Source organism: Girardinichthys multiradiatus, chromosome 1 (assembly GCF_021462225.1).
Source record: "Girardinichthys multiradiatus isolate DD_20200921_A chromosome 1, DD_fGirMul_XY1, whole genome shotgun sequence".
NCBI classification, from domain to species: Eukaryota; Metazoa; Chordata; class Actinopteri; order Cyprinodontiformes; family Goodeidae; genus Girardinichthys; species Girardinichthys multiradiatus.
This window is the reverse complement of record NC_061794.1, coordinates 22,376,327-22,399,491: the sequence shown is the minus strand read 5'-3', so window position 1 is coordinate 22,399,491 and position 23,165 is coordinate 22,376,327. Positions and strand designations below refer to the sequence as shown.

The window sequence follows — 23,165 nt, the reverse complement described above, 5'->3', positions numbered from 1 at the left end:
TGGAGACAAACGGATGAGATCAGCAACCACCACCTTCTGCATCTCCACGTCTGCTGAATTAATAATAATGGAGTTTAATTCCATTATTCTGGCAGACACTACAAAACAACAACAAAGTTATGAGAATGTTGCTAAAAGCAACAACATCTAACAAATGTATGTCCAGCTATATATGTATATCTGACTATACATATATTGGAAACATTTGATTGTAAAATGGGTGCACCAGTTGATCATTCAACCTGTGACTTATGATAACATTATGCTCCAAGTGTTATAATGCCACTCCTTTCTCTAAGGATATTTGTGATTTTAGAGCTAATTTTTCACCTTTCTTTGGGAGAACTAGTGATTAGACACTACTCTTAACCTTTAAGGGAATTTTGTTTAAAATGCAAAGGGAAAAGAAAATTGCTACACCTCCTAAGTGTAATAATTGCAATTTGACTTTTGATTCACCCCCCTTTATGGCAGGGTGATTAGTTTAAATTTGGGATTTAATCTGGCAAAAATCCTGTTCTTTCAAACCATAAAACAAACTATAAAGCTCCTGAATGGATACATGCATCAAAATTAGGTCAGATATTGAAATTAACTGCAAAGTAAATTCAGTTTCCAATTGTGGTCTTACACAAACACAGCCTCTGGATCCAGATGTGCAGCAACTGTCTGGACAGTGAGGTTAACTGAAGTTAAACCAAGTCTCAAGTTATTGCTTACACAGAAGAAACCAGACTGAGTCAGAACATCTAAAATTTTGCTTATGTAGCAGAGTTGATTGTTACTAGCACGGAGACATTGGAGTTATTAATTTTGACGAAAGTCTAAATTTGTGAACTCCTGGAGTGTCACGAGTTATAATGTTTTCTTAAATATAATCAGTGACATCTGATGTTAGAACTCTGATGTTTTGAGTCCTATTGTGACCAGTGATAGCTGGTTTTAAGCTAATCACTTGGTACATCAATAATGTGCAGTTGTGGTTTTATTCATTCACATTTATGTACAGTGCAAGCTGTTCATGATAATGCCCACCCAGGGACGCCACTATTTTGTAAATATAAATCTGAGAATATTATTTAATATTAATATTTTACCAAATAATATTCCGGTCTGTTAAGGATTGTCCTGTGAATACCAGCCCCATTAAGGCGATGGTATTAGGACAGAATAGAAAGGTGTGAGACGAGCTCTGGCATTATTGAACAGCATAAACTCTGCATACACATGGAATGAATTCACACAATTTCTTAAAATACAAGAATTTATTAACAAAAATAAGTCAACTCAAAGTCAAACATATTTCAATCAACAAACTCTTTACTATGCTAAAAAAATCCAACTAAACTACCAAGCAGAATTAAAGAATAATGAAGACTAACGGACTATGTACAATATAAACAAGTTGATTAAAGATGATTAGAAATTATGACCAAAAAGAGTGATGCAACATTACCATGCAATGTTTATGTTTGAGAACCAAGGATTATCTTGAAGAATCTGGAAGTGAAGTTAAGTTAGTTTTGGAACTAACTTAGAAAATAATCAGCAACCTTTAGACAACCCTTCACAATGCAAGATCAGATTAAATATTATTTTAATAAAATAATGTTTTAAATAATAATCTGCTGAATAAAACCAACCTCCTGGATGACTAATTCTCAACGGTGTCTAATTAGCTGCCTTCATTTATTAAAATAATATTTAAAGAAATATTATTGAGTATTTTGGAAAAGAGCCAAATCTTTCTGGAGAAATGGGGCTTAATGGTGTTTACTTAGTTATCAACTTTAGTAAATGATGTTCAGGGACTATTATTCACTAGCTTGAAAACTAACAACCTTTCTGTTGACTAGCCTTAATGCTAGCACACGTGTTCTTACCGGCTGGCCGTTGGGCTAACAAAGAAGCTAGCTAAAGTGCTAAGCTAGAGATAGCTTAGCGCCAGAATCAACACATACCTTTAAAATACCAGGGTTAAAATGCATAAGCGCTGACGACGCGTTATGAGCAATGTTCTGGTTAAGACCACCCTTTAAATAAAGTTTATCTTAGCTTTAAAACATACAAAGAACCCGAACCGGCCTGGGTGCTACAGGTAGCATGCTAGCACCAAGATAGCCGAGTTCCACAAAACAAACTTCATAACATGAAAACGTTTAGATCATTTCATCCTAAACCAATCTGTTAATCTGCCCAAAACCCAAACTCTGAACCTGTTGAGGTTGTCCAAGGGCGAAGTTTGAAGAAGATATCCGTCGTGAACAAAGAGTTAGCTTCCCGCTAACTTCTTCAGTTTCCTCCGATCAGAAGGTGCGTTCGTTCTGTGAACAAAGGTTGGCTTCCCGCTAACTTCCTCAGTTTCTCCCGATCAGAAGGTGACCAGCTGTTCGTTACCGTAAACAGGGTTGTGGCCGTCGTCTTTCCTCCAGACTCGGCTTGTCGAAACAGCTTCTCTCGGAACACCGTTTGCTTCTGTGGGGCCTCGAAGAGAAAATGTAAGCAACTCTTACACCTTAATTTCTCCGTTCATGAATGAAAATACCGGATACACAGACAGTATTTCATTCTACTTAACTTTTGCAAATGATCGGTGATCGGTCCTTGGATCCAGTTGAATTTCTGTCCTTTTGCCAGCAAAAGACATTCAGCGCGCTGTGTTCCCTCCTGACCCGATGGTCATCGGTGTGGAAGAGAAAGACTTGTGGAAAGGTGGGGCTTTTATTTGGGTATTGGCGCCACAGGAAGTCCGCAGTTACCCCATTTCCTGGCTGTGCTGGAAGAAGGTTAATGCACTTTATTTTGAAAGGTTCCAGGAAAGTATGTACCGGAGTTTTAGTGTTGAACACCCATGGCTGTGTGGTCCCAACATTAATATTTAATTTTATTATACTGGCTTATCTATAGGGTGCCACTGTATGCTAACATATATCTGTCAATTTGATGTTGATACAAAAACATGTTACTACTGAGGGACAATAAAATATCATTCGAATTACTTTTGTATATTAAGCAGATTTTCTCTATAATGGACAGCAAGAATAAAAAGTTGTTTAAAAACATGTAATCCTCTTAGAGATTTTGTTTCAAAGTTATTCTTTTCGTTTATTTCCTTTGTTCTCGCTTCATGTGTGCGATGTTCTGTATTGTTGTTGTTCTTAATAAAGCGTGAAAAATATAGACCAGAGAGTGGTTTGAACTCTGAAGCTGGGAAGAGCATCTCGATGCTGGAGCTCAAACCAACAGAGCACTGTGATTGGGCTATCCGTGTCCATGAAGCTAGTTTAAACCGATACCATTAGCTTACGTCGTACATGAGGTTTACTACTTGACTGTTGCAGATATTGGAGCTTTGCTGTCAGTCATCAGTGTCCTAGTTTTAGCGCAGCTAGCATGTGGCATCCTACAGCATTTTGTTTTTTTCCTGTTGGTCTGTGTCATCCTGAAAGTACTTCCGAACAATGCTTTTGCGTTTGCCTTATTCGAGGTTAGCATATGTTTTTTTTTTGTGGCTGTACTCGCCAAGTTTGCAGAGTTAAAGACTTCCCGCAGTTCAACGAGGCGCTCAACATTTCTGCACTACAGGCAGAAAATGTTTGACAATTATGGCAAATAAGAAAGGGTCAGTTTAGATCGATTTTTGATGGACTAAAAAAAAAAAGTAATTGATTATATCGACATTGCTATTATTTTGACAGCCCTCAGTGTTGGTCCTTCACATAAAATCCAAAATTAAATTAGGGATGCTATGAAAAATTTGGCCGATATCCAATATTATTATTGCTGTTATGGCTGATAAATTATATGTACCGGTATTCTATATATTATCTATATTTTACTACCATTTTGACACTGAAAAGATGATCAAACCGCTGACATTGCATCCTTGCTTTAGTTAATCACTCCATAATCCTGCGCTCACTATCGCATGGCCAGATGAACACTACATGGCCAACCTCCTCCAATCCCTCCTCCCGAAACACGTACACAACAGCCCAAAGAAATAAACATTGGCTGTTAATATAATACTGGCCCAGTTGTACTTATTGGACCGATACCATATGTTAAAACATGGCTACCGTAGGACGATACTGATGGTAATGCCAGTATATCGTGCATCCCTATATTAAAGTTTGGCTTCTGTAGTTGTGATGAAAGAAAACCTTAATGAACAAGTCTAAGCAGTATAATTGATTCAATTGAATATTTTATAGAGTGGTATATCAATAGCAGCAGTCTGTTGTGTAGACCAGTCTGGCTCTGTCATTAATTAAAGTGTCCCTTAAGGCTCCTAATGTTGTGTATTTGTGTTTCCTGGATGAAAAAACAAGATGAAGATCCTCTGGTAAGTTGCTGGTTGTGCTTTGGAGTCGCTATGACTAGTATAGGCGTAGCACTGATGTGACTGTACACATGAGGCTGTGTTTGGAGTCTGCATCTGATGTCTTAGTGGAGGTGGCAGGAAAGACGGTAAGTCCTCAGGGTTTATGTAGCCAGAAGAAAAAGACCCGGTGACATTGTTTAACTGTTCACAAGGTGCTTCCGGTAAAGCGTGTCCTTGATCGCCCTTGCAGGTTAAGCGACCTCATCGAGTGTGCTGAGGCTTCAGCTCGGGCATTAGGTCCTTGCGTTGGATCAACTGGGTTTAAAGATGGACGTCTTGTCTTTTGCACCTCGGTGCCAGGAGCCAGCACAGAGAAAATGAGTTCTGAGGATTGGGTTTAGATTTGCCACTGTAGCACTTCCTCTCTGATACACTTCAGTTACCATCAGGGAAAGGTTGTCAGAGACACAGAGAGAGAAATGGAGAGAGAGAGAGAGAGTGGAGGAGAGAGAAAACAGCGAAGCACAGCAGTGCTATCTAATAGATCAATTTGTAATAAATCTGTTGCCTCAAGCTGTTGTTGTTCGCTTCTACTCACTAAAAGGTGTCTGCGTTTCTCAGGCAAGAAAATGCTTGTCAGGCTGGGCATACAGAGCTATCACTGAATGAGACGCGCCTAAAGCACAGTAAATCGTTTACTCTGAGCTCAGTTTACATAGGTCGAACACATTGCTCTCTTATCAGCACATTCCATTGGTCAAAACGAGGGCAGCGGACCAATCGATATGACTGAACGATGAAATCAGGAAGTAATGCTCCCCTCACATTAAATTTACTCCATTATCCAATATGAACCATGAATCATGATGAAAGAGCAATTGATTCAGCGATCAGTCAAGATTGGTGAATTTATTTCACCAAGAATCCTTTTGCTTTGCGGTAATCTGTTGAAGTAGTGCTGCTTTTCTTTTCCAAGGCAAGTGGCAGAATTCAAATGGTCTAATTATTATGACAGCAGTTTGATCTTTAAGGTAACAGAGAAGCAGCCTTCAATCAAAACCACAAGGGAGCCCTCCTGCTCCTCCTCCACTAGCAGCCATATGGACCGTACTAATTGTGTTTTACGCCAACCATTTTCCCTGATCCATTGGGGACTTGTGCGAGCGCTGTAGCTATAATGTCACCAGCAGTGGGCTGGATCATGAAAGAAACATTAGCAAGCCAGATGAGATGACTGGAAGGCAATATACTGCAAGGCAACACAATTATTGATTTCATTCAAAGGAAAACTGTGACTCTGTGCTGAATCTGTTAACTGTTGTCTTGAAAGTGTGATTTCTTGCACCTATTGTCTGGGATCAGGTTGTTCTCATACGTGCAGCATTATCCTTACAATAGACAGCTTTGTCTTTCAATCCTAAATATCTTGCATTCAGTGATAAGGATTCTTTACCCATCAGGGGACGTGGCGTTTATTACTAAGAGGTACAGATTTTCAGCTTTCTTTAAAGTTATTCATTTATTTCTTTTCTGTTTCTAAGGACTGTAACAGCTAAAAGAATAATGTACGATGGGCTCTTTGATAGAGGTAAAGACTCAAACAGAAGATATAGGACTTAAAATTTACACAAAATAAATTCTTACCCTGTTAATGTTTTACTTTCACTGATCAGAGGTGATCAAGGGAAAATTGTCTGATTACGGTTTCTGGCTGTTGGATTAGTACCCCTCTAGCATTACTCGTATTGTATGAAACCAGGTTCTTCTATTGTTTCTGTTTTGTTTTGTGTCAGTGCATTTGCTCAGTTTTGGATGATGAATGTAAATGTGGCATTCAGTATTTGTTACCCCCTACTGACCAGGGGTCGGTTGTAAAATATTTGAAGTGCTAAGTGCGACTGAGGCAAATCAGTGTGTGTTTATAATATTCAGTCTTGAAAAGGGCACATCTATGGAAATTAGATCCTGCAAAGGAGGGGGTGGGCACTTTGAATGGCGACAGAATCCAGAGAGGGGGAAAAAAAGGGAGCGTGTGTTTTATTGTGTACTTGCCAACAGTTTGCTTGTAATTATTGAAATTGATGTTTGCTGCAAAGCTGTAAATCGGCAAGATCTTCTGTTAATAAAGCGGCAAAGGCAGCCGTTAGGCTGACAAATAAAAAGCAATCAAGCCTCCAACATCCTGTCCCTCGCCCTAAAATGAAGCTGCAGAAATCCTAATTAACTGAGAGGATGAGGAGCTCTTTCTATAGTGCTTGGCTAGCTGCTGTACTCTAATGAAGGCACTGCACTAGTATCTTCCAAACCCTCTTTCTCTCCCGTTGGCTTTGGCTTGCCAGGGGATTTTTCTAACCCCCATATCTCCCCTCACGTTCTCCTTCCTTCCTTCCTTGCTTGCTTGCTTGTTTGTGACGTTGTAGAAGTGACATTTGAACTGATGGGGGCCGGAGGAGCTTTGTAGATGTCTGAACACCTTGCACAGGAAATCTGGGAGCTAGATGGTGACCTCTGTAATGGTTATTGTATTTTATGCAAAGTGCTTTGAAAGAGAGGGAGAGACAGCATTGATCTTGTCCCATTGATTTCATAGATCCTCTTTAGGATGACAATACAGTTGTCTTTCTGTGTCATCTTCAAGGGCTCCTTTTCAAATCAGCGATCTGGCAAATTACTCCTGTCATCTGCTGCCCATACTCAAAAAAAAAAAAAAACATTGTGTCATCCTTTGTGGACTTGAAAGTCAGGTTAAATCTTGCTGTTCACATCTGATGTCTGTTTGCCTGTGCAGAACTGTCTTTGAATTCGACTGTAACGTTTTAATTAGGTGCTGCTGATGAAGATTTTTTATTTAACCTTTTTGTTTTTATAGATAATTCTTATTGAGACCTGTTTTAAACAAACATGCAAGACAGTGCTGGAAAACATAAATGCATACAAATTAACTGAAAATGTCAAATGAAGCCAGGAGACGTGAGAAATAAAAAATGGATTAACCACCCAGGGATGCTTTCTCAGTTGTCACGGAACGTGTTTAAATCCTCGAGTTAAATAAATCTGCACAGCTTCAGGTCTTGTTGTTCGTAATGGAAGACGCATTGCCTGTTTCCCCAGGTCCTGTACTTACTGTAGGGATTTTAAATGTATTCACCATCTGTAAGTGCATGCTGTTGTTGAGCTGCTTGAGTAAGTTAGATACAGGGGTAGTGAGCTAGTAAACTATTAGTTTGTAAATATGAACACTGAAAGCCAGTTATCCAGACAGTATAAAGTTCAGCGGTGGGTAAGAGCTCCATGATAAACAGGGTCCAGCATCTCTGAAGAACTGAAGGGGAGCATTCATATAAATAACGTCCATGTGGTCAATTTCAGATCAAAAGGTGGCTGCGGCAAGGCGCATTTTCACAATAAATATAAACTTGAAATCTACTCTGATGAAAAACCCTACCTTTTTAATTTTGGTTTTATTTTTAAAAGATGTACAGATCAGGCTTTTCCTGGCTGATGCCAGTTTTTTTTTTTTTTTTTTTATTCTCACTTGCTGATTTAGATATTTCTTTTTTCTTTCCCAAGGACTTAAACGCATATAGATATAAATATGCTGTATATTGTTATCTGAAAGTGTTAGTAGTTTTGAATCTAACTGAAAATAAAAGATTCATAAGATTACCCCAATTTGTTCCTGAAATAATAGATGTCTCTAACCTTTATATGATTTTTACTAAACTCAAAAAAGTTATTTGATTACATGTTGAACTGGCTGAGTGGTGACGGTGGAACTGACCTGGTTGGTGTTTCTCCCTGGACTGTTGTTGCAGGGCGGCGATGTAGTGTGGTTATGGGGGCATGGTGGGGGCCATCGGCCCTGGGTGCATGTCTCCGGCCAGGGACCTCTTGCCAGGTGAATTTGTCCCATCTTGGTGTGGGGTCGGGGGGTCCGTTGTGAGTACGGTGCTCAGTGATGTCTGCTCTGTTGCGCTTGTGGGCAGAGGCTGGTTGACGTTAGGCAGGGCCCTTGCCTCACTGTCGCAGCGCATTGTGTGGTGGGGGGCAGGGTGTGGTGGGGTTGCTTGCAGCAGGGTTGGGTGTGGAGCTTCCACTGTGTGTCTTCAATGGCTTTTGAGGTTGGAGGTTGCCTGTGGGGTTGAGCCAATGGGGAGGGGATTTATGGCACTTGGGCACATGGGTTCAATAACTGTGTCCTGGTTGGAGGTGGCCCTGTGAGGAAATTCATATTGGGGATCCTTGGGGGTGGAGGGCTCATGGGGTTGAGATCGGAATTCATTGGAGGGTTGGGACTGCGTTGTCCTGGGGAGGGTCTGGTGAGTACGCATGAGGGTGGGAATGTGTGACTGTGACTGTGCGCCTGTTTTTGTGTCAGGTTGGGTCTTGGGCTGCTCCCTCTCCTGGATCAGCTTGGATCCTCCCTGCCACACTCCCTGGCTGTGTCTGGTGTCTCTGCCTGCTGGTGTATTGGTGGTTTTCTGTGTTCGGGTCTGGGTTCTTTGGTTTGTGTCGTCTCACTCCCGATGCCTGCTTGCTGGGGCCTGGGCCCTTTGGCTTTGTCGCGCTTCTGCTTGGGGGGTGATGTGCCCCGGGCTCTCGGGTCTCTGGGTCCATGGCTGAATCTGCTCCGGCATAGACGGCTGCCGGCGGGGCCTGTGGGCTTGTCGCTGCAGCTCCCCGGGGCTTCTGCACTGTGGCTGCTGGGTGGTTCCACTGTGACTCTCCTCTGTTCTTCTCTGAGGGGGTTGCGGTAGTCCCGGCAGTGGTCCTCACGGGGTTCCCATACTCTGGGGGCCTTTGGATGTCTGTGGCTCAGATCTCCTCCGTGTCTGTCTTGGGTCCAGGGTTGCAGGTCTGTGGATCCTCACACTCGTTATTGCATATATTTTTGGAGAAACCTTATATACACAAACGCGTTCACACTTAAACCCACAGGTGTTTAGATTCAGGTGTTAACAGATACACAGATGTTCTATATTGAGCTGCAGTTACCACTAAATACATCTTGCATTCATTAGTACTGTGCACCTTTCAGTAACATTGCTGTTATATATGTTTCTGCTGGTGTAGAAGCAGCATTCTAGGGTGTTATCTTGCATTCTCTTCACCCTTCTTACTCTCCTCTCTTCTTTTCTTTTCTCCTTCTCTCCCTTTTTCATTTTTGCCTGACCTCTCTCTGTTTCTTGCTTTTTTATTTCCATTTTGTTTCTCTCTCCATTGCAATTGAAATAATGAAGTATTTTTTATATATTTATATATCAAGCAGAGCATCATAGTGTTAGCCGTAATGCTCCACTTGTGAAAGTAAATCTGTTGAGCTTCTTCTTGGCACTCGGACAACAAATCTGAGTGCTACTCTGGCGAACAGAACACATAAAAAAAAACTATTTACACAAAATAACTTCTTTAAAAAAGACAGGATAAATAATTTAAAAGCTACAGGGCAAGTATATTAAGATTAAAAGCATGTAAAGCTTAAATACTAAAGGATAACAGTGCTCTTGTGTTAATCAGATTTGTGCTGTAATTTATCGTTTGAAACCAGAGCTTGCCTCAGCTTTCAGCCAGATTCTCCGTTTACCTGTAAACTTGTCCTTTCTTCCTCTGCTGTCTGTGGATTGCCGAAGAGCATTTTTCCTCTGCCCACACCCCCCACAAGCCCCCTTTGTTGTAGCGAGCATCTCAAAAGCCTCGAGGGATGCTCAGACAAATAGAGGACAGCTACAGGTGAGCCTTTGTCCCTCCATTCTTCCATCTCTGCATCTCCCCTGTGAGCACTCTACCAGACAAGTTTCCAGGCTCTGAAAAGCAGCAAATCGACTTGCTGTAGGATTCATTGTCACTTAGCCGAGCAGTGGCCTAGCAGCTCACTCTTAAAGGCCATATCCTCCTCCTTATTTCACGATCTTCTCAAATAAAGCCACAGCTATGTGGCATGGCAGTGCTACAGCCTCATTCTATGTATATGTACATATTCTATGTATAAAATGCAGCCTTCTTTTTTAATATTTCAACATTAGCAGGGTGCTGTGGATGACAGCTAAATTAAGTACTTGTCACATCTCAGAAATTTCCCGCTGGATGCGTCCAGTCAGTTGCGTTCCCATCTTGATTTGCCGTGGTTAATTTTAACGAAGGCGTCAGGCAGGACCTTTCGGGAGGCTTCGTTCTGCAAACCTCTCACCAAGGTGGCGGATGTTCTGTTTGCTCGCTCACATTTCTCCAGTATGATTGAGGGCGAGCAGAGCTCTGTCAGACTTTCTGTCTCTCTTTATTCTTGGCATAAAGCAAATGGATGTGCTCGGCATGAAGCCACAAACGCTGCTGCCGAACAGCAGCTGAAGAAGATTGCATCATGTTTATGCACTAGGATGCATGCACACAAGTATACACACATGAAATATTTGGAGTGAAAGCTTAAAAAAAAAAAGTGTAACAATAAGAGTTTAAATTTCACTCCTAAGTGCGAGAGCTTTGTCGCAGGGGAGGGATTCACTACCACCTCTGGCAGAACCTTCCTCGGAGAACCTGCAGTGTTCCCCTCCTCCCTGTCCCCGCACATAGTTCCCCTAATCATGAACAAAAACATTATAATTTTCGACATGAAAAAAACACAGCCTAGCCTTATTTCATTATTTCCCTTTCTGCTGGCTGACTCTTCCCAAGAGTTTTATTTGTCTCCTTCATATTGCTGCAGCTATGAAGATGTTGACAGCAGGCACTGGAAACTAAGAGGACACTTTTTCTCCACCCACCCCCACTCTCTACCTATCTCTTTTTGCCTTTCTCTTCATCACGTACCCGCTCACATTACACAGGGCTTGTCCATCTTGTAGCTACTGTTGCCGTGTGATAAAGACGATGAAAGTTAGAAATACGCGTGACATTTCTGGACGTTTAGCTTAAAGATGTGGGTGTGCACGTAGAATGTTTTTCCTTTGCTTTTTTGTTTTTCAAATGGAGCTCATGGGGCAGAGGAATCTGGTGGCAGGTTTTAATTGTTTGTACCACATGAAATGAGAAACAATAATGTGCGACTCTACGGAGCACAGGAGATTACAATCTGGTGGGCTGCTTAAAGGAGGTTGGAGTGATGCAGTTGCACGTCTCTTTTTTCCCTCACTGCCCTCTGAGCCCTAAACCACTCAAACACATTTAGCAAGCAGTAATATTTTTTTTCTCGCTCTCTGTCTGTTCACCTCCTCGCCCTGTTTGTTATCCAGCACAGCTACTGGAGGAAAACCTCCCAGGCTTCTTGAGTGAATCCTCTAATGTCTGTGTCGCTCCTTGCAGCCCCGGTTTTCTGCAAATATCTGCAGCACCACCTGATTTGACTTGGTAATGGGGTATTGATGAATCTTGGGGAAAATCGGAAAAGGAGCACAAAACCGTGCAGGCAAAGAAACCACCGCTGTGAGGCGGTAATAAAGGATGTATGTTGATTCTAGAACGCAGTTGACACATGTGGCTTTCAAAATACGCATACCCCTTGACATTTTTCACATTTTATCACATTACAGCCGCACACTTTAGTGTATTTTATTGGGATCAAGTAGTGCATAATTGTTAAGTGGAAAGAAAAATTAAATTTGGTTTTCTAAACTATTCTACTAATAAAAATCAGGAAAGTGTGGGGTGCATTGTTTTTCTGCCACCTTTTGCTCTAAAATGCCTAAATAAAATGCATTGTAAATAATGGCCTTGAGAAGTCAGCTAATTTGTATATAGAGCCTATCTGTGTATAATTAGATGTCAGTATAAATCCAGCTGAACTATGAAGACCTCAGAGGTTTGTTGGAGAACATTAGTGAGCAGTTTCATGAAGACAGCATACAGGTCAGATAATGTTTAAAAGATAGTTAGAATATAAAACAATATCCCAAACTTTGAACAACACAGGAGGACTATTCACCGGGAAAAAATAATAACAATATGGTCCTGGTTAGATTTCATTAAGGACGCTTTGACGCCAGTACTCTGTTCGATTGGGTGGGGAATGCTGAAAAATGTCACACCTTTTTATTTGATTCTGTTTACTTTCATAATGCATGGACCTAATTGCCTGGACAACATCACACCGCTACAACAGTTGATCATATTGCAAGAAACAAGCACTGACCTAGAGTGTGGAAAAAAATCACAAAAAACGGAAGAAATCCACCTCCTCCAACCGAGTTGATCACAAGAAAAACAAACAATGGAGGAACACCAGATTTCTGCAGACTTGGTGTTTCTCTTTTTCCACAGGTGTTCTAACCTAATTGGTTTTTAAAAAGAAGCAGCACAGTATGTCCTGCAGGGGAGGTAACAAGCTGTCCAGCATGTTGCTCTGTATACATGAGACAAATGCATCAGGTTCATTTCCTCTCCTGGTAACCCTGTTAGTGAACTGCACCAGGGTTTGCTTGTAGGTGGAAAGAGACTGAGTTCTTCTGGCTTACCATAGTTTACCAGAGCTTCCACATCTACCCAAATGATGTTGACCATCTGAAGAATGTAACTCTTGTCCCTTTTGAAAGTGAATGATAGCCTCTGGTGGGAAACTGCCCAAACATTGACCCATTTGGCCTGCAAGCAAAACACTCTGTGGTAGAAAGCTGACATGACAGTGGCAGCGTTAGTTGTGGGAATGGATGGATTAGAATCCTGAAAGAAAACCTGATATAATGTCCAAGACTTGAAACCATTGTGGAGGTTCTCCTTCCAGCAGGACAATAGCTCTACACTTACAGCCAGAGCTACAATGGAATGTTTAGGTCTAGATGCACATGTGTTAACAATGGCTTAGTCAAAGTCCAGGCAAAAATCCAGCTGATAATACAGGTCCTTCTCAAAATATTAGCATATTGTGATAAAGTTCATTATTTTCCATAATGTCATGATGAAAATTTAACATTCATATATTTTAGATTCATTGCACACTAACTGAAATATTTCAGGTCTTTTATTGTCTTAATACGGATGATTTTGGCATACAGCTCATGAAAACCCAAAATTCCTATCTCACAAAATTAGCATATCATTAAAAGGGTCTCTAAACGAGCTATGAACCTAATCATCTGAATCAACGAGTTAACTCTAAACACCTGCAAAAGATTCCTGAGGCCTTTAAAACTCCCAGCCTGGTTCATCACTCAAAACCCCAATCATGGGTAAGACTGCCGACCTGACTGCTGTCCAGAAGGCCACTATTGACACCCTCAAGCAAGAGGGTAAGACACACAAAGAAATTTCTGAACGAATAGGCTGTTCCCAGAGTGCTGTATCAAGGCACCTCAGTGGGAAGTCTGTGGGAAGGAAAAAGTGTGGCAGAAAACGCTGCACAACGAGAAGAGGTGACCGGACCCTGAGGAAGATTGTGGAGAAGGGCCGATTCCAGACCTTGGGGGACCTGCGGAAGCAGTGGACTGAGTCTGGAGTAGAAACATCCACAGCCACCGTGCACAGGCGTGTGCAGGAAATGGGCTACAGGTGCCGCATTCCCCAGACCTGGGCTACAGAGAAGCAGCACTGGACTGTTGCTCAGTGGTCCAAAGTACTTTTTTCGGATGAAAGCAAATTCTGCATGTCATTCGGAAATCAATGTGCCAGAGTCTGGAGGAAGACTGGGGAGAAGGAAATGCCAAAATGCCAGAAGTCCAGTGTCAAGTACCCACAGTCAGTGATGGTCTGGGGTGCCGTGTCAGCTGCTGGTGTTGGTCCACTGTGTTTTATCAAGGGCAGGGTCAATGCAGCTAGCTATCAGGAGATTTTGGAGCACTTCATGCTTCCATCTGCTGAAAAGCTTTATGGAGATGAAGATTTCATTTTTCAGCACGACCTGGCACCTGCTCACAGTGCCAAAACCACTGGTAAATGGTTTACTGACCATGGTATCACTGTGCTCAGTTGGCCTGCCAACTCTCCTGACCTGAACCCCATAGAGAATCTGTGGGATATTGTGAAGAGAACGTTGAGAGACTCAAGACCCAACACTCTGGATGAGCTAAAGGCCGCTATCGAAGCATCCTGGGCCTCCATAAGACCTCAGCAGTGCCACAGGCTGATTGCCTCCATGCCACGCCGCATTGAAGCAGTCATTTCTGCCAAAGGATTCCCGACCAAGTATTGAGTGCATAACTGTACATGATTATTTGAAGGTTGACGTTTTTTGTATTAAAAACACTTTTCTTTTATTGGTCGGATGAAATATGCTAATTTTGTGAGATAGGAATTTTGGGTTTTCATGAGCTGTATGCCAAAATCATCCGTATTAAGACAATGAAAGACCTGAAATATTTCAGTTAGTGTGCAATGAATCTAAAATATATGAATGTTAAATTTTCATCATTACATTATGGAAAATAATGAACTTTATCACAATATGCTAATATTTTGAGAAGGACCTGTATGTTGCAAGACAGATTGTCTGTATCCGGTCTGGATGAGCTTGAGCTACTTTGTTGAGACAAATGGAGGAAACTAACAGTTCTAAGATTTGCAAAGCTGGTAGAGACCTACCTTATAAAGGGCAGCTAACCTCAAATTCAGGCCACCCTTTTAGGATTTTTAATAACATTTTTGAAACCTGTGTATCCTTTACCTTCCATTTTGCAATTATGTTTTGACCTATCACATAAAATCCCAATAAAACACATCAAGTGTTGTGGTTTACAAAAAAAAAAAAAATCAAAGCGAATGAATACTCTTGTTAAAGGTTTCTGGAAAATGTAAAACCATAGGATGTACAGCAGCTGTTTCTACAGGAGGGGACGAAAATAAGCCAGGAGGTGGAAATAGCCATCAACATCCAGCCTTCAACTCAAATTCTGTTTTTCTTCCTTACCGGAGCAGTAGATTATTATTTTTTTCTTTTACTTAAACTGAGCTCACTGTTCAATGAATCAAGAGTTCAGCATGAAGGACATAAAAGGTAGCCCTGCCAGGAGTTGTATGTGAGATAAAAGCAGAATTGCTTAAGCATTCTGTTATTTGAAGCACATTTCAATTGTGGTTGATGTCAGTCTAATAATTCATCTTGCAAGGCTTTATTGCAGCACATGCACAAACACACAGACACCCACCCACCCACACACAGTGTGGCTGTATCTGCAAACACAAAGTCCCCTCGCTGGCGAAGGGTAGACCCCCTTCCAATATAATACAAACAATTTGAAGATGAAATACTCGGCAGGCGATCGTCTGTCTATGCTCATCCTACCGATGAGTAGGGCTGTGAACAAAAAGCAGGAGCTGACTGCGCCCGTCTCTCTCACAGGGGCTTGTCTGTGTTATCATCCCAGCTACTGCTGCAATTAATATTAATGTGCTTTAAAGCACGCTCCAGGAGCAATGCCTCCCTTTTTTTCCCCTCCTCTCGCTATGTGTTTGGCTGTGTGTGACTCAGGAAGAAGAGGGCAATAAAGCCAGCGAGTCGATAAGAATCTAGCCAGGATATGACAGTCCTCATGTCAGCTGTCGTTGAGCTTGAGGGATATGTGGATAAAGACAAGGGATGAAGCTGAATCCCAGCCGGCCAAGCAGGCAGGTAGTACAGCTTGTAGTTGGAGGCTTCCTGCATCCACAGCGGCTGGACTGTGCGATGTGCACAGCCTGTTTATTTAGTCATGTTGTAATAATGCTTGACCTTTTCTTTCAAGTGCACGGCCTGACCTTTAGCACCTTACTGGTCCACAAATCTGCGTTGTGTGTGTGTGTCTCACGTGAGCACACAGAGGGAGAAAGAGGAGAGCACCTCCTTTGCTGGGAGCTTCATGGTCTGCCAACTCGGGGAGTGGATTGTTCCAAATTAGTATGCATTAGGTGGTTAGTGCAAAGCATTTAATTATGCGAGATGGCACTAAACTGTCTATGTTATGATTAGCCCAACACGTTACAACCTTAATCTCTTCATTCTTTTTTTCCACCAGATTTGGCTTGGTGAGGAGGAGGTGCAGAGTGGAGGGTAGGAAAGGTGGAGGCCCAGATGATATGTTCAGGACTTTTTTTCCCCACGTCTGTTTTTAAAACAATACCATCATACCCATATGTCTGTGACAGTAGGTGTTGTTTTCTGTAATCATTCCTATTTTTCACTCTGATCCTGAATTGCTTTGCTTTCTTGTTATGCAATGGGATATGCATTGCAGCTAAACCTAGTCAGTAGGTTTTACTGATTTAATGAAAAAAAGAACAGCAATTTAAAGATGAAACACTCAGCAGGCAATCCTCTCTCCATGCCTTCCCTCCAGATGATTAGGGATGCAACTGTTGTACTGTTTCCTATCTTGTCATGTTATGTTTGCATATTGACCAACACATGTTGCTGCACGTCTAAATGCGAAGACATAAAGGGGATTTGTGGAACATCAAATGTTGTCACATGTTTGAAGCATGATTGCCCCTTTTTATTTGCTCCTGTTTTGAATAGTGCATGTTTATTGGGAGCGTGTTCTTCTTAGTCTTGATGGGGTACGTTATTTTTGCAGTGATACACAATCTCACTTTATTATATATTTTTAATATTAAAGAATCAACTGACCATCCAGGAATTTAATTAAGATCATTATTAGCCAAATTATTCAGAAAGTAGATCATGCCGTCAGTTTCGCTTATAGTTTTAAGCACATGGCATGCCGAGGTAAGCAAAACTTCATCAGTGCAGATGACATGGCGTAGTATTAGAGTAACTAATGGTATTGTTGGGCCACTGCTGCTACATTTGAGTTTAAGTTGCGTCAGTTCTGTAGCAATGGCACGCATGCCCAATATAAACCTAATCTGAGAGAAATTCAGGGTAGCATGGCTTAGTTGTTGATCAGATTGTGTATGCTGCAGTGTCTAATGTGCAGTAAGGCAATGCAAGAGTGTTATTTTTCTATGTCATCCTATTCCATAGAAACAAAAGGCAGATATGTAATGTTGGAGCAGGTTATAACAAAAAGCAAGTTTTTATGGAGGATATCGTTTGTATTTGCTTGCACATCTGCATGTTTTTTTTCTTATAGTTAGCTTGCCAGCAAATTTATGCTTTGCAGAGTTATGGACTCAAATACATTTATAATGATTATTTGTAGAAGACCGATCCTGTTCCTCCTTCGAGCGTAACTATGACAAGTTGAAACTAGGTTTTGTGTTCTTTGAGTGGCAGTAGATCCTGTGATGTTTGACTGGCTAAATTAGCTTTAAAGGAAGCTCCCAGTATTTTAAAATCGTTTGCTTGGCTGTGTGTTGAAATGAAATAAACAAACAGGTTGGCAGACAAGACAAGAATGTTTTGTAAACACTGTAAGACAGTTTTGCCATGCACCACAGCTGGCCAATGACACTGAAGCTGATATCTCATATGAAGCTTTCTAGTCACTGTTCTAAATTTAATAAACCTTTACTGGTTAAATGTAAGAGAAATTATTTTCCACCGCTTGGAGATGCTTTAAAACACAGTTTATGATTTGTTAAAATGCCTTATTTTGGCCTGTAGACACTGTTTTTTTGTGCGAAGACTGCCTTAGATTGGGTCCTGCATGAAACGCAGCACTTTGTCAAAACTAGACTGAATTGTTCTGTTTCGATTACAAATTTGTGAAAGCAAACATAAAACAGGATTCTTAGCTTTCATGAAAATATGGTCTAAAATCTCTCTTCGCATGAACTTAATATTGAGCATTGTCTTGTCTTGTGAGCTAAAGGTGTTGTTACACGTCTTAGCCAAGATGCTCTAAAAGAAAGTAAGAAAGCAGAAGAATTGCCATAAAGGATCATGGGAGCTGAGGATTAACACTTACATAAAGAAACTGCACTGTGTACATATTGCAGAAATTTCAGAGGTTATTCTATTAGAAATTATGGAAGCAAAATACACTTGTTGAATAGACAGCTTCATGTTCAGCTCAAACAGAAAAAACGTTAATACAAAATCACATTAAAATAAGAGGCATATGTTGCTAAATGTAACGTTTGCATCGGCTTTGTCCACATAAATGAAATGCACCACGGCTCTAATACGGCAGGGATTCATTTAGTTTATATGTTGATGGTTTAAAAGAAAAATCTCTTGTTTTATATGGAACCCCGATTATCAGTGATGTTCAATTTGGTTGTAAGATGAGGAAAAAAAACGTGTGTTATGTGATTAGAGCGAACTTTAAAGAATCAATCCGTATTAAATTTTGCCTTGAATGTTTTAAATGATCTTACTGGATCTGCAGAGGCCTCTCCTAAGAGGCATTTTGTCACCAATTTCTAACACTTGTTTGTTGAAAAAGCTTTGGTGCTGGGATGGAGAGGATGATGGTGTCTCCATCTTTCAGGAAATGCTACCATATTCCCACTAGATGTAACAAGTATCCCCAGTATTTTTGCAGCAAGTGTTTCCTTCTAGAATAAGCTTTTTCTTTTCTTCACTCTCTCTGTATGGTGTCAAATTCTTTGCCACACAATATTGAATCAAGCCAGTTCCTTTTCTGTGTGTATGTTCATATTCCTGCTTTCTGTTTTCAGTGAGTGGCTTTTCATGGTTTGGGCAGTGCTTTTTGTAATCTAGAGGAGCAGACAGCGGCTGCAGAAGAAGCCTGGGCAGAGCTGAAGCGAGCCGAGCCAGGCAGGAAGACGCTGCAGTGGAGCCCCAGCAGCTCCCCGGAGGAACCCATTAAACAGGAGAGATATCAAACCATGAATCATTTACGCCAGCCCTCCCCTCCACCCTTCTCCTACAATCGCACCCAGCACTGATGCCCAGCCAGGCCGCCTGCTTGCCGCTGTCTGCATCTTTAATGAATGATTATTGCATTTCATAAACATGGGCTGGAGTAATTAAAGTATTGATGTTTTCCATGTTTGTTCCCAGGCTTACAATACCGTTTTTGTCCCCTGCACCTTGCACAATGTTGTTTTTATTTTTCAATCTTGGATGGAAAGAAAGAACGTCATTTTGGAGCAGATGATTGATATTTTCTGTTCTATTTCAGCTTTCTGGTATCCAGGAGTGGCTGTGATGCTACAGTTATTTTTTGTGGTTATAGTTCCAGTCGGGCAGTTTTCCTTCAGGATTTTGTCGAAGTGTTTTCCTATGTTGGCGTTTCAGGGTTTGCGTTAAAGGTGCAGGGACACACAGGTTAATGTGCTGGAAAAGAGTGATTCAGGTCAGTGGTCGTTTCTGCATCTGTCACTCTGACAAGCTGATGCTTAAGGAGGCTGAGGGATGCTGAATAAAAGAGAGACAAGTGAGAGAGTGGATGGAAAAAAAGGAAAACCTGACTTGACTGAGATTTGTGCTCTCAGCGACAGGCGCAGTGTTATAAGCAGCCGTTTGATATGAACTTAATCAGTTTCACCTCTTCAATGAGGATCAAGACTGTTAAATCTGCAAATAAGTCTATTTCTCCAACCATCTGCTTGTTTTCCCCCCCTCATCTCTCTGCCTTCTTCTCATTTCTCTTTTCTGGTGTCGTTTTCACCAAGCTGGTCTCCTTTTTTTCTCTCTCGCTCTCAAAGCATCTTCCTCGTCGACACAATTTTGATTAGTAGTGCACTTCAGTTTTAATATCTGAATAACTGATGGGGCAAAAGAGCTCCATAAGTGGGCTGTAGAAGCCATTTTGTGTGTCAGTTACTAATGTGGTGAAATTGTTGGGTTTAGCTGATTAATAGTCACCATTCGTATCGTTGACGTTACCTCTATGATGTGCCTGAATGGGTAAAGGTTTACACTGCCTTTTCTGTCAGTTTTGTTCATGTTGCAGGGCTCTACAAGTTGCTTTACAATAGTATTAATTTATTTTTTATTTTTTTACATTTTGTCTGGGGAATCTATTGACATTACGTCTAATAGTCGGCCACTCAGAAAACATCTAGATGTACAGGGGTTGGACAATGAAACTGAAACACCTGGTTTTAGACCACAATAATTTATTAGTATGGTGTAGGGCCTCCTTTTGCGGCCAATACAGCATCAATTCGTCTTGGGAATGACATATACAAGTCCTGCACAGTGGTCAGAGGGATTTTAAGCCATTCTTCTTGCAGGATAGTGGCCAGGTCACTACGTGATACTGGTGGAGGAAAACGTTTCCTGACTCGCTCCTCCAAAACACCCCAAAGTGGCTCAATAATATTTAGATCTGGTGACTGTGCAGGCCATGGGAGATGTTCAACTTCACTTTCATGTTTATCAAACCAATCTTTCACCAGTCTTGCTGTGTGTATTGGTACATTGTCATCCTGATACACGGCACCGCCTTCAGGATACAATTTTTGAACCATTGGATGCACATGGTCCTCAAGAATGGTTCAGTAGTCCTTGGCGGTGACGTGCCCATCTAGCACAAGTATTGTGCCAAGGGAATGCCATAATATGGCAGCCCAAACCATCACTGATCCACCCCCATGCTTCACTCTGGGCATGCAACAGTCTGGGTGGTACGCTTCTTTGGGGCTTCTCCACACCGTATCTCTCCCGGATTTGGGGAAAACAGTAAAGGTGGACTCATCAGAGAACAATACATGTTTCACATTGTCCACAGCCCAAGATTTGCGCTCCTTGCACCATTGAAACCGACGTTTGGCATTGGCATGAGTGACCAAAGGTTTGGCTATAGCAGCCCGGCCGTGTATATTGACCCTGTGGAGCTCCCGACGGACAGTTCTGGTGGAAACAGGAGAGTTGAGGTGCACATTTAATTCTGCCGTGATTTGGGCAGCCGTGGTTTTATGTTTTTTGAATACAATTCGGATTAGCACCCGAACATCCCTTTCAGACAGCTTCCTCTTGCGTCCACAGTTAATCCTGTTGGATGTGGTTCATCCTTCTTGGTGGTATGCTGACATTACCCTGGATACCATGGCTCTTGATACATCACAAAGACTTGCTGTCTTGGTCACAGATGCACCAGCAAGATGTGCACCAACACTTTGTCCTCTTTTGAACTCTGGTATGTCACCCATAATGATGTGTGCATTTCAATATTTTGAGCAAAACTGTGCTCTTACCCTGCTAATTGAACCTTCACACTCTGCTCTTACTGGTGCAATGTGCAATCAATGAAGACTGGCTACCAGGCTGGTCCAATTTAGCCATGAAACCTCCCACACTAAAATGACAGGTGTTTCAGTTTCATTGTCCAACCCCTGTAGATGCTGAAGGCTGTGGGAAGGAAGGATCTCCTGTAGCGGTCTGTCTTACAGCAGATCTGATGAAGCCTCTGACTGAAAACACTCGTCGTTGTACAATAGTCTCATGAAGAAGATGCTCAGGGTTCTCCATAATGTTCTTCATTTTATGAAGAATCCTTCTTTGCACAATGGTCTCCAGAGGTTCCAGAGGCCGCCTTTTTTATTTGCTTAAATAAAATTGCCCAGTAAAATAGAGGGCAATCCTGAGAGAAAACATGTTAGAGGCTCAAAAAGACTTGAGACCTGCGTGGAGGTTCAAATTCTCACTAGCCCCTAACATACAGCCAGAGCTACAATGGTTTCAAAGCATATTCTTGTTGGATTCATGTCTGGACTTTGAGTCATTCTGAGAATCTGTAGCAAGACATAAAATTCCTATTTAAATATGCTTACCATCAAGTGACAGAATGTGATCTATTTTGCTCCAAAATAATGGGCAAGAATTTCAGTCAGTAGATGTGAAAACTGGTAGAGAAGTACCTCAAGAAACCTGAAGCCATCATAGCTGCAAAAGGACGTTCTAGAAAGTGTTGGCCGCAGAGGCTTGATTTAAAATTCAACCCAGATTTTTCAGAGGTTTGTCAAATATTTAGACAATTTCTAAATGTACTACTTTATGTTGGTCTAACACCAAAACCCCCCAATAAAATACATTTAAATTTGTGGTTAAAAATGTAAAACATTATGAATGTTTAATCAAGGCACTGTATGAGTTTATTTACAGTTACTTTTCTTAGGTAACATTACCACAGATAGAGTACCGCTATCTGTAACCTAAAAGCGCAAAAATCCGATTGAGCCAGCCAATAATTCTGAGATAGCCGGGTTCAGCGAGCCTCTGTTGATTAGTAGCCTTTTCTCCCTGCCCTCTGGCTTGTCCCTTTTGTTAGCGAGCCACATGGCTTTGTGCAAGATTTAGCTTAATCAGTGCTAAATATTCAGCAGTAGACCATAGCCTAATCAGCCAAGGCACAATCATTGTCAGCCAATTGCTTTCCTCTTGACCTCTCGTATGGAGGTAAAACTGCAGAGCCTTTCCACAGCGGCGCTTCAATTTTTACAGTGGTAACGGTGATAAAGAAGACCTGGAGCTCAAATGAAAATGGCTGGTTTATGTGAACACACATTGCTCATAATTGGATTATAAGGAAACGCATTAATGCCGTTTACAGGTGTCTTAATTTACCATTGTCGACCAGGTATTTAGTGATTTTTACCCCTCCATCCTCCTGAACAGTCCAGCCGAACTCTTGGCTCCTTAAAGCCCTTACATTCTTGTCCCTGCCTCGCTGCACAAAGGTGTGTTTGTGCGTATAAGGAAAATGCTTGTGTGTGCTGCCAGTGACTGACCCTCTTGTGCTAGTGACAGCTGTGAGGTTGGAACAAAAAGCTTCCTATTTTCCAAGCAACAGCTCTCTTTATCCTCTTTTCTTCAGTAAACACAAATGCATTAAAAGACAAAGAGTAACTTGAATCATCTAGAGGGAACTTGTATCGATTATTCATTTAGTTATTAATTTCCCTGATCAACTATAAACCAAGTACATATTTGGGTTATTTTAGTCAAATCATCACATTTCAGATGCAGTAATTGTGATGAGATGATAATTTTGTTGTGTGGAAAATCCAAACTCTTGCATTGACTCCATGATATTTGCACATTAACAGGAGCTAATCCTTTGTTTTACTG

General features: G+C 41.4%; 1 protein-coding gene across 4 annotated transcripts in view; it reads left to right on the top strand.

The window, feature by feature from the left end:
- rerea (arginine-glutamic acid dipeptide (RE) repeats a) overlaps positions 1-23,165 on the top strand; it is a 191,247-nt gene that overhangs the window by 13,012 nt on the left and 155,070 nt on the right. For 3 of the 4 annotated variants that reach the window (XM_047391625.1, XM_047391872.1, XM_047391961.1), the window contains exon 2: positions 16,237-16,365. The exons of the other annotated variant lie outside the window; for it this stretch is intronic. The gene's annotated coding sequence lies outside the window, so the exon portion shown is untranslated. The remainder of the gene's footprint in view (positions 1-16,236; positions 16,366-23,165) is intronic. 4 annotated transcript variants of the gene reach the window in all.